Source organism: Haemaphysalis longicornis, unplaced genomic scaffold (genome assembly GCF_048455015.1).
Source record: "Haemaphysalis longicornis isolate Haplotype H1 unplaced genomic scaffold, Haemaphysalis longicornis Haplotype H1 scaffold_3, whole genome shotgun sequence".
Classification (NCBI taxonomy): Eukaryota; Metazoa; Arthropoda; class Arachnida; order Ixodida; family Ixodidae; genus Haemaphysalis; species Haemaphysalis longicornis.
Genome location: NW_027526335.1, coordinates 125,340,509 through 125,350,740, shown reverse-complemented (window position 1 = coordinate 125,350,740; position 10,232 = coordinate 125,340,509). Strand labels below are relative to the sequence as shown.

General features: G+C 45.7%; 1 pseudogene; it reads left to right on the top strand.

Moving 5' to 3' along the window:
• The first annotated feature begins 866 nt into the window (after nt 1-866).
• Nucleotides 867-1,878, top strand: LOC144173417 (S-phase kinase-associated protein 1 pseudogene; annotated as a pseudogene).
• The last annotated feature ends 8,354 nt before the right edge of the window (nt 1,879-10,232 follow it).

Below are 10,232 nucleotides of genomic sequence, written 5' to 3'. Positions count from 1 at the left end.
CAGTACGCCAACTAAGGCGTTCTTGAAAACAATAACTGTGGCCACTAGAAGCAACGATACTAGAGCCGATAGCGACACTGGTGTTGATAATGATTGGTGTTCTCATCAGGCGCGCACGGGCGTGCGTGTGGCAGGGGTTCGTGATGTGAATGTGTACAAAATGTGTTCCCCATATTTAAACAAATTAAAGGACTGCAAGAAGTTTCGTTTTGGACACATTGGATTAGTGAAAAGGATTGGTTAATTCTTTTTTCAGTGTTTATTAAACATTTCTGTCCTGTGTGATTCTGCGTGATTTTAACTCCAAACATGACTGCTTTATTTTTTGCTCTGGGAAAAGTAGTGGTTGACTTCTCAACCGGCTATTGGGCTCCGCTAACGCCTCGCACAAATTCGGGTGCCAGGATGTTGCGGGAGATTGAAGCAAAGGGTCGTTCAACACAATAAGCTTTGCATGGCAGCTATGATCCAGCTGACGTATTGTGCCCCGAAAGCCTACGAAGGAAAATGAAGTACGCACGCAGAGAAGCAGCGAAACAAGCATTCAAGGTAACAAATATGCCTATTTCGAGGCAACGAACTAGCCGGCAAAAACAAAAGTAAACAGACGAGCGAAAGCAGCAAGTCCGCGACAGAACTAACCAGAAGGTAAAAAAAAAAAAAAAAACATGCTGCAAGCGACCCCAAGGAAAACAAACAAAATCTGAACACTAATGCAAAAAAAGCAAACGCCTCGCACACACAAAAAAAATGCGTAGCAAGACGAGCTTTCAGCTTTGGCTAGCGTTATTTTATACTGTAGTCGGCTCGATGACTAACGGTGTCCGTGCGCCATTTTTCCCCATCTCTTCAGGGCCTCCAGGGACATGGCAGTCGTCAGGCTGCAGAGCTGCGACGGCGTCGTCTTCAGCGTCGACCTGCAGGTCGCGCTCGTGTCCGGCACCATCAAGACCATGCTTGAGGACATGGGCATGCTGAACGGCGGCGGCGGAGAGGAGGAGATCGTGCCGCTGCCGAACGTCCGGTCCGAGATCCTGCAGAAGGTCATCGAGTGGGCCACCTACCACAAGGACGACCCGCCTCCGCTGCCCGACGACGACGAGTCCAAGCTCGACGAGACGGGCCGGCTGCGGACCGACGACATCGGCGACTGGGACGCGGCGTTCCTCAAGGTGGACTTGAGCACAATCTTCGAGCTGCTGATGACCTCCAACTACCTGCAGATGAAGGGCCTCCTGGAGGTCGTAAGCAAGACGATCGCCAACATGATCAAGGGAAAGACGCCCGAGCAGATCCGGCAGACGTTCAACATCGTCAACGACTTCCTCATCAATGACGACGAGCCGGTGCCGAAGAAGATGAGGCTGGACGACGCATTCGGATGCTAAATTTTCTCCCACAGGACAAGAATTCAGAAAATCCACGCCTACTAATCTTAATTCGCCTAATTTTTGCGGTCGCAGCGAACTAATTCGTAGTGTACAATAACAACGAGCTGAACTAATTCGTAGTGTACAATAGCCACGTGCTGATTATACGCCGGCGTGCGCGTCGCAGTTTTTTAAGTTTCGCTATACACCAGTACGTATAACTGACGCATCGTTATTAAAACGTTGGTACAATGGGAAATTATGGTTTTTATTAGGTTGAAAATGAGGCTGATGAGAACTTTTCTCGCCAAGGGTTGGTTAAAATCTGGGTTCGGAAACTGCGATACGAAAAGTTGGCAATTGCAGGGCGGCAAAGCACGTCTGCAAATCTCAAATACAATCCTCAATAAACTTTTTTACAGAAAGGAAACCCGGCTTCTCGCCGATGCGCGCCTTTCAACATAACGATGCCGGAGTTACTCGTAACAGGCTTGACTGAAAGAATAAATTCGAGAGTAAAAAAAATATTTCAGTATTCATTGGTGGATCCTGAAGAATGTGTGAGCATGCCGGTTCTCTCCCTTGTAGACTTTATAGGACTTTCAGAGCGCACGTCTTGTTACGGCGTCAGACGACCACAACGCGACGTTGCTCATACTTTGCTAATACTGTGCCAACCATGTTTATCGCTCTAACAGGCTTTGTAGTCAATTAGAAGTCGCATTGGCTGCATGTCGCTGCTCTTTTTCCGGCCCTATCTTTCGCTGAACCCTAGTACAAAGCCCCTCGTGTGCGAAAAAGAAGCTGCAATACCTTCCCGGCGTTTTTGTCACCCTACTCGATTAACTGCGTTGAGCACGCATGGAGCCCGCCCGGGGTGCAAGTCCCAAACCCGTAAAGCCACGACTTCTAGTGGGGACATTAGGGGGCCACAGCACGAAGGCTTTCTTTCATTGCTGCGTGATGCCGTGGAAGTGTAAATAAAAGGGAAAGGTATGGTTTTGAGGGTGAGTATGTCCGCAGGTATTTCTGCCATTATTCTTGCGCATCACCTATACTTAAAATGGCTGTTCTAACCAGCATGTCGAACCGAGCAAAATACAGGTTCAGTTCCGGTTCAACTAAGTCACTACCCGAACCGGTTCGGGAACCAGTTTGCTAGCCTGAACCGGTTCCCGAACTGGTTCGGTGAGTTAAATTATTTGTGAAGTGGAAAGAAAAATATTTTTCGGTTTGAAGCAGCCATGAGAACTAAATACAATTCTGGAGCATTTAAAATGCTGCTTTTTCCAAATAAAAGTTGCACAATTTTGAGAAACACAGTGAGCAAATAGGCCAGATATTAAAAAAGAAGCCGTACCATTTCTTCTTTTAAAAAGTTTAGAGATGCACGACAGCTTTCTTGCATAAAAACTGCGTCAAAAGTGCGTCAGAACCTTGCATAAAAGTGCGCCCAACCACCGCTGACAGTCCGTCCAGTGGATCGTCGAATCTTCCAACATCCAAACCAAAAAGGCACTGTTGAAAAATGAACCCAGGCGAAGATTTTTTGTGCACTAAGTAAACGCATCTACGAATGATCGAAATGCATACCTACACGTGGTTTATTAGATAAAGGTATACTATTGTGCTTCTTCATGACTGATATGCATGTATTGTCTTATCTAGAACAGTTCCTTTTTTTTTGCGATTTCAAAGTAAACGTTTTGACAAAATGGAAGCCCGGTTTCACACACGTGCCGTGTGTCCAAAGATCTTATGAGAGCTTTTCGGTCGACCAACCGGTCTATGGGGAAATTCGTTAGTTTTTTGACAGGACGTCATTGGTCCCTCTAAGAATGCTTTCTCTTTAAAGCACAGGAAGTAGTGACGATTTACTGGCTACTTTCCCGCCCAACCCTTGTGTTGTCCTAGTTAGACTACTTAAAACCAACAAGGGTCATAACTGTCTGTGAGATACACATTTACCCACTTCCTTTTTTTTTGTTTTGTTGAAAATGCCATCTCCTATATGCTGCGGCGGCCGCTTTTCTGATGGAGGCGAAAAGCAAAAACGCCCGTGTGTACGAGATTTCGGCGCACGTTGAAGATCCCCAGGTGGTCAAAATTAATCCGGAGCCCTCCACTACGGCGCGCCTCATCGCCTGCGTTGCGTCGGCGCGTGAAACCCTACAATCAATCAATCAATCTCCTATCTGTCTGGAATGACCGATCACAGTGAACGTTAAGCCCCTAAAGTTAGGCATGGGTACCGTCGAGTTCCCTCCGGGTACCTTAGCCGAAGACGTGTTTAAATCCCAACGGAGAATTTTTTTCATCAGTTTTAGTGTTAAATATCCTACAGCAGCCACGTAAATGCTGCCCGGGAATTCTACTGTTTGGCTATCTAGGATAATTTGTTAGCAGTCCCTTACTCGAGGGTCTGAGCCCAGTTTTGTTTAAAGCGAGCTTTAGTTAACGCCCACTACCCGCCGCGGTGGCTCAGTGGCTAAGGCGTTGCGCTGCTGAGCACGAGGTAGCGGGCTCGATTCCCGGTCGTGGCGGCCGCTTTTCTGATGGAGGCGGAAAGCAAAAACGCCCGTGTGTACGAGATTTCGGCGCACGTTGAAGATCCCCAGGTGGTCAAAATTAATCCAGAGCCCTCCACTACGGCGCCCCTCATCGCCTGCGTTGCGTCGGCGCGTTAAACCCTATAATCAATGAATCAGTTAACGCCTACTCACTCATTATTACTCTGATCACTGGGATGCATTTTGACATAGCTGTTACTGACGTGTACGTCACTACGGATACGTCTCCCTTACGCTTGTCCACCACTCCCGTTCTACACTAATCTGCAAAATGTTATAATAGATTATGAGATTACAAACTGAAGGGTGATCAGGCTGTCGTTGTTGAGGTTGGAGGGAAAGGAGAAGGAAATGAAGTGCACTAGGGACATCATAGTGCTCAGCAGGGAGCTCACCGGCATACAACCAAGGGCGGCGGAGGGGAGTAAAGGATAGAGGGAGAGGAGGGGGAGGGACTCGTAAAGCATGAGATGAAACTCTTTTGAGGGGGCGCAATTTAATTTGTCGGCAGCTGTATCCATCCCCCCCTCGCACCGGGACCAGTAGCAGTAGCAGCAGAGTAGTGAGTTAGGCTAGTCAGTGAAGCGCATGTCCGAAAACAAAGCGTCCCTGAAAAGACAAAACCGCAGAAAAAGCTCAAGGAATTATCGCTGGGCAAATGGAATAACGCGTGACCGGCCTGCCTTTATGCATGTGCCGTTTACTTCCTTAGTGCCATTTTTTGTGCAAGACGAGATACGTAGCGTGTGGAAGGTCGGGGGATAAAGTTTCTTGCAAAAGGAGAAGGTGCGTGCCATATGCTAATAGTTTCTTCTGCTATATCTGTTATCACTATTTTGATCTGTTAAAAAAGCGCCAAGTTGTCCGCTCTACGTATCCTCAGAAACTGACGATTATACCAGGCACCACGGCGCTCGCTGTATTCGCCGTGATGACAGTTTTGGTGCACTAAGGGTTGGACATAGGATGGGATGTCTAGAGCAAAATCTAGCTTTTCGCTTATTCGATGGCTTGAATGCAGCAAAAAAAAAAAAAAAAAAAAAAAAACTACAACCGAAATTATTCGTGTGGGATTTCGGCGCGAAATAATTTAAAACCACGAGATGGACCCGTGGAAACACACCTGTCAAACAATATTGGCTTGTTTTATTCCCCGAAGCTACTCCGGTGCTATGATGCGCTCCGTAAGTTGAAGGCCTGCAGAGCAATTTAGACCACCCGGGGATCTTTACGTTCGTCGAAATCTCTACACGTGGAAGATTTAGTTTTTCATTTACATCTCAAAAACGGCATGCGGGTGCGGTGATTGAGCCCACATCCTTGTGCATGGTCAGCAGCCATGGTCAGCAACCGAGTAGCTTTTGAGGATCGCACTTGCAAGTGTTTACGCTCTCCAGATGTGCGACCTTTTGAAAGAAAAGTATGAAATGCAACAAATATGCACATTTTGGCTGTTGGCCTTCGTCGTTGCGCCGTGCAGCAGTCTTTCGGTCGGATTGCCATTACACAGTCGCAGCGAAGGAGGGAAAAGTCGATGTTTCATACCGTGAAAAGCTGCCGAGACTGCGAAATTTTATTTGCGCAGCCTTGCACTCTGCTCGCGCTACCAGCAGTAGCATACCTTTGAAACATTGGTGCTCATACCTTTCATCACGTTGGGACAATGAAAAGAGCGTTGATAGGGGAAAGTGCGTGAGAAGTTGCGAAGTTGGAGGTGCGTGAAACACAGAAGCCCCGAATAGCGTTGACAGCGCATTATCAACTCAGGGTGGCCGAACCGTTTCGACGTGCACTGGTAACCGTTATTTATTTTTTCGGTTCAGTGTCGGTTCCGGTTCAGCGCGCTCAAAAATAACGGCTTGGGTTGGGGTTCAGTTCCATCACTAGCACCGGTTCGGTTCCTGTTTTCGATTTGGTTCGGTACCGGTTCAGCAACCTAGTTATAACGTAACGTAAAGTTTACATACTTTAACCACAGCCTCACCTAACCTACACCTAATCTAAATCTAAACTTGACCTAACCTTACATGACCTAACCTAAATAGACATTTTTTTCAGTTTCATTTCGCTCAAAACAGCGTGATGCTGCTGAACAACTTACAAAAAGAGCCTTCTTTCTGGATACCGGTTTTATGATTGGGCATGTACCACATCATAATCGTCACCCCCATCGTCATCGTCGCCGTCATCCCCACCATCACCGCCACGTTCGCCTGCTCACACATGCTCTACAGGGATGCCGTAGAAGAAGAAGAGTGCGGATTATGAGGAACGATTTTATCGCTACGCTACTCTGTTTCGGTCTCCTTACGCTGATGCTGGATATTGCGCTCGAGTGTCTTCCGGGGTGGCTTGAGGGAATGCTGACCCCGAAACAGCGCGCAGCGAGGCTGCAGGACGGGGACGGTAAGCAGTGTCTATCTTGTGCAGTATTTATTACGCATGCCAGATCGTTTAAACTGTGCGCGCGTTTTAACAGCGGAGCTGTTGTAGGTGGAGCCATTTGTCAAGTCTGCTGAAGGTCGTGCGTCACGCACAGGTAGAAGCAGGTTCCAAGACCTATATGAGGCCTCGCAGAAATCGTTTCCCAGAGCCACCGATAGAGGGTGTAGTGGTCTCGCAAGGGCGGGTTCCTTTCCTTTTCGCAAAGGGAGGGAGCGGGGAGGCAGCCTCCTGCCGCTGACGTTTTCCTGCAGATTTCTTTGACCGAATCGTAGAATTTGCGCGGTGACGGCGCTGCCGTTCTCGGGCGAGCGCCCATTGACGTTCGAGCCGACACAAGGGAACAACAGCTCCGCTGTTTCGACAGATTTCACGCTGGGTGGAACTAGTTTCAATTTAAAAAAAATTATGAAATTTAGAAGCTGCGATAGAAAGCGCGCTTTAAGAGCAGTCAAGTAAGGGTGTCACATTTTGTTCATTTTGCAGCCGCGGGTCCTGCAAGGATGCAGCAACGAAGACTGGGTGAGTCTCTGGAACGGTACATCTCTAGTGTAGTCTTGGCAAAAGCAGCATTGCGACTATATCAGAGGAGCAACGAGATGACATAATGCAAGCTTGGTTTGTTCAAAAGACTGCTCTGTCCCTTCATTATTCACGAAATTATTTACGAACTTCAGGAAATAATAGCGAAAACACATTGGAGCAGTGGCGTCTCATCACGTCATCAGTCCCTGTCGGGCGACATCTCTATGACGTCACAAAATCTTGCTTGTGCGATCTGCGGCCGTCGGCCAAATCCACCCACAGGTAGCATGACTGCGCAATTTTAGAAGGGCGTCTATTTCCGCTTGATTGTATCACGTGAATGCCAATGCGCAGTTAACCCATTGTTAAGTATGATTTTAGGGCTGGCCCAAATTATGTCACTCTTGCCATATTACGTCGCTGCAGTGCGAAATTTCAATTTTTTTTTCAATACTTAGAAGAGCTGCCAGTTGAGCTTGTTCGTATATGTTCATGATTGAAAAACCGCTACTTAGACACGAAGACCAATGAAGAGACACATGACGAAGCGCACTAGCAACTAAATTTTATTTTGAAAAAAAAACGAACATATATACAAAGAACAAGAACATGATTCTGCGTCATCACCAAAACGTTGATAGCATCGATAAATTTGGAAAATACATATCAACGAAATCACCAAAACGTGGATAGCATCGATAAATTTGGAAAATACATATCAACGAAAGAAATATCTATATAAGAAAGCAGCGAGTAATCACCAAATAATCACGCAGGCACGTGTAGTGAAAACTAGAAAACCCAATCAAACTCCTTTCAAAAACGCAATCTCGATATCGGATGACTGTACAGATAGCTGGCTGACACAAGAAGTTCCTCCCTTTCTAATACGAAAAGCTTCCATGATCTCCCTTGTGGATCTCTTTGCGTGTTTATCAATATCTTGTGTGTTTTTTCTCTTAAAAGGCATCTTTCGTGGCTGGAACGGAGCTCAGGGAATTATCAGACTAGTTTTTTCAAATTAAAAGTTCTATTTTGTCTTCGCGGCCGCTTTGAACCCAATTTGAACTTGTAAACTAGACGTTATAGGAGAACATCGCTGTTGCCTACAGCACCATCTTGTCGTCATAGGGAGGAGCTTCCTTTTGCGCATCGAAGCTGAATCCAATGATCATGTTGTCGCAAGTTTGTTAGTGCTCTCAATTGGCTGTCCAATGTGTTTTCGCAACGAAAGCCCCGTTTGCGCGGGATCCTGCTTTGTGTTTTTACGGTGCCCTGACAGTGCAACACGTTGGGTGTAAACTGCGTGCAACTGAGTGTGGGACAGAGTGTACACTCGTATTTGACGGCAATACGACGGACTGAATTCTGACGTATCCAGATAGAATTACTTCGTGAACTTTAACAGGCCGCGAGAGGAGTAGACAAAACTGAATGGCCATTCAAGCCACTTTTGTGAATGAAATTGAAGCTGATTATGGTAATCGCAGAATCATTGCAAAAATTCGGTTCTCTAATTAACCGCTGAGCGTCACCCTAGCAAGATTACAGAACACGCGCTGCATATTTCAACGAGTTTTTGCATGAAGATGTGCTACTGACCAGTCCTTCGTATCATTAGTTGTCGCAAAGATCGCGCTGGTGGCATAGTGATTACATACAACATTTTCATGACACGAAAAGTTTCTGTGGTGTCACTTGCCTCTGAAATAAACTAGCTTGTTTTCCCCATAACAAAGAAGCCCCGCTACAAAGAAGAGCTCCTTTGGGCACTAGTGGGACAGCTGGAAAATGTCCGCCATTAAAAATATAGGAATCGCTCTATGGCACTGATACACGTATGGGCTAAAGTACAATTGCTTACGATTTGCAGCACATGATTGAACGCCCCATATATATATATATATATATATATATATATATATATATATATATATATATATATATATATATATATATATATATATAAGGTTAGTAGAGACAGAGACAAACGAGAAAGACTTAGAAAATAAAAATAAGTTTACTGACGTTTCAGGGAGAGGACTCCCTTTCTTCAGAGTGTATATATATATATATATATATATATATATATATATATATATATATATATATATATATATATATATATATATATATATATATATACGATGGTAGAACGTGAAGCTTTCTCGTGACGGATTGTTTGGCTGTCGTCTGTTTTCTAAACCGCTTTGACAATGTCGAAATGACACAATTGGATAGACGCGGGCTTCATAACGCGAGGGGTCCAGGTTCGAGTCCGGTCGCGGGGAGCGTTTTTTTCTTTCACTTCGGCGTTATCGCGTTACAGACGCCATCAGGGAGAACACTGAAGCTTCGCTTTAAAAAAATGCCTTTGGACGTCGAAAGACAGTGACGAAGCTTCTTTATTTCCTACTAGTTCAGTGGGCAGTATCCAAGAGGCAACTTTAATCGGGGCATATGAAATAACAGTCACGACAAGGCAAACAAGGGCAGAAGCACTCGTATCAACATGCGTATAACGGCAAAATGTTGATTCCCTATCTACGGAAAATGTTAGCTCGTTGAAGTAGGCGTTAACGGTAGGCAGCGGCATGCACAAGGAGGGTGGGGGCGCAATGTCTCCTGCAAGGGGGAGGAAGGAGGGGCGGACGACGTCATTGGCTGTAATAGACGAGTTCCTACTATCCGATAACAGCTACCCATATTCACTTTACTATCGATACTTATGCAGCATTTACGCTTACGCGGCTGCAACGTCTGGCGTCCCCACAACAATGAGCGATTTTCAAAAAAGACCACGATAAAAGCCAAGAATGAATAAAACAACCGCAACGTCAGGTAGAATACAACTGCGTAGCGGGTTTTTTTGTATCTCATTTTACATTGGTTTCTTGTTTTCCTTTAGACTTTTCTGCCTCATCAAGTTATCGCTTTCCTGTTTTTTTCTAAGTCCACCCCCGAGAAAAGAAGAGAACAAGGTTGTGTGTATACCATTACCAATAGGCCTTACCGCTAAATGGTATAAGAGTAGAGTAGTGTGTGTGTGTGTGCGGGTGCATAGTTTATTTGCGCTACTCATTCTGAGTATGCTGGTGCTTAAAGATTCTGCATTACACTTCGGTGATATTTTACTGAAAACCTGCATTATACCACTTCTTGGCATGCAGTGCATGCTCATTAGGACTCAGTTCACCACGTGTGGGGGAAAATGCGCGGTCAACTGACAAAAAGAAATCGCAACAACTCGCGTCGTTCGAGACCTTTGTCTTGAAATGCTGCTAAGTTTAGTGCTCAGTCACTAAAAGTGACGGGCAGCGGCTAT